The sequence below is a fragment of the Apium graveolens genome, chromosome 5, assembly GCF_009905375.1.
Source record: "Apium graveolens cultivar Ventura chromosome 5, ASM990537v1, whole genome shotgun sequence".
NCBI classification, from domain to species: Eukaryota; Viridiplantae; Streptophyta; class Magnoliopsida; order Apiales; family Apiaceae; genus Apium; species Apium graveolens.
Genome location: NC_133651.1, coordinates 50218865 through 50221011, shown reverse-complemented (window position 1 = coordinate 50221011; position 2147 = coordinate 50218865).

The window sequence follows — 2147 nt, the reverse complement described above, 5'->3', positions numbered from 1 at the left end:
GAGAAAGCTGGCCCCCTGGTTACCTTTGGAGATAACAGCAAAGGTTTATCTGAGGGATATGGCTGTTTGCAAGCTGGGAATGTTATCAGTGAAATTTTGTATATTGTGCTAGGTTATTATCAGGAAGCAGTATCTAACATATAGCACCTGTGACGAGACTTGAGAATATTACGACATATCAAGCACCTGCTGCACAATACACTTGGAATTGAACTCTAGTAAGATGTGTACAAGTGTACTCCTGTTTGGTAAGTCAAAAGAGGAAGTCAGTGCACCACAGTTCATGGACTTTGCAGTTGCAGATCTATTGGACTATGCAATCTCTTCTTCACAATCTCACTTCAGGTTGGTATGAACTAGTATACTGCTCAAGCAATCGTCAAGGACATGGTATGGCACTCTAACTACAGTTACAGTTTTATTTGAATAAGTAGAGTCGTCATATTTATAACTCTCTTATCACTAGGCACAAACATATTGTTTTATATGTGCAGACAGTTTTAGGAGAAAATCAAACTTCTTTCTACATTATTGATTTCTTATTTCATGTAAAATTTTTTGAAATCACTATTGTACATCATTACTCTCAAAAGATTAAATGTATAATTTTCATTCATTATGGATCTTAAGTACATTTTATCTCTCTATATTGCTCTATGTTCTGTGATACAGGTTCAGTCTCCAATGGCTTTCTTTCATTGACAGTCATGAGGTTGAAAATCCATAATGTCTATCCCAGACTGTAAAGACAAACGCAAAAACAGAACCAACCAACACTCTCTTACCACTAAATGTAGTATGAATGAGCGTGAGGGAGATAGTGCCTTAGTGCACCACATAAGGAAGGTTCTGTAGTCAACCCAGTAGCTCTTTCTCCTACATAGATGAGTAGTATTTAAACCGAGACAACTGCTAGCCCTCATACATCTTCTCAAAAAGATGTAATGGCTGAAAAGGCACATAAACAGTTACTAGATTCATTCTCTCAACAGGGTGCGTCTATTGAAATTTGCCTGTCGGCCAGGGTATCCAATGTAGTGTCACCACTTCAAACATAAACAATTCTTGATGCACAAGGAAAGGTTACACACACAAAGGATGAGTTGACGGAAACAAGAGTTTTGACCATTTTAAGGTCAGATTCGATTGTTCAAGGTTCGTTAATGGACCAATTGCCTTTACAGGTGTTAGGAGAGGATACTGATCCAAAAGCCATATGTCAGTGGTCAGTATCTACCTCCCCAGGCTTAAATCCCCTGGATGCATCTGCGGATAGTGGATCTGACATAGGTGCAGATCGGCAACTTGTTGACAATGATTCAGATATTACCTAATGAGTCACAAGGAAATGTCTTCACAGACATTAGAAGGGAACTTTGATCTTTATGCTAAATTCGTTGGATCATTGTTTACCTTCCCAGAATTCAAATCTGGAACCCTAAAAGGGAAACTAGCAACTTGTAGATTATGACTCAGATTTATCTGACGAGTTTAACAAGGATGGAGATTTGCGAACTCCCATTGCACCACCTGTGACCTCTTTAAGGATGGCTAAGGTGATTTTCCTTGCAGGTACAGCTGATTTGTGGAGCTATGAGAGGAGTGATACACTTATGAGAATGAGTGTAAACACGAGTGGAGAGAAGAGTGAAACACATGTGAGGTACACTAAACAGAATCACACACTCACAGTGAGGAAGAAAGAGAAACACTTGTTATTTCTTTTCCAACCAAGTGAAATATGAGAACTCCTTCAGACGACGACATACATTCCTTCTTTAAGGGGGAGATAAAAGCTTAAGTAATAGTTTGGAGGATTCCTCAACTAAGGGGGATAAATTGCAGGGAGTAAGAAAAAGGTAAGGTAAAGCAAATGTACACTCACCACACCATTGTTGTTTGTAACTACGGATCCTATTGTACGGGAGAGGTAGTAAACACAAGGTGATTTTCTTTTAAGGGCAGAAGCTGTTTTCTAAATGGGGAGTACCATTGGTTTTTATCTGCGGATCCTATTGTACGGGAGAGGTGGTAAACGAAGGTGATCTTCTTTAATCAGTTGATTCTCATAGGGGGAGAAGCAAGAGAGATATGTGCTTCTCAACAAGAAATGTGGTTGTACAAGTGAAGATGAAACTACTTGAAGA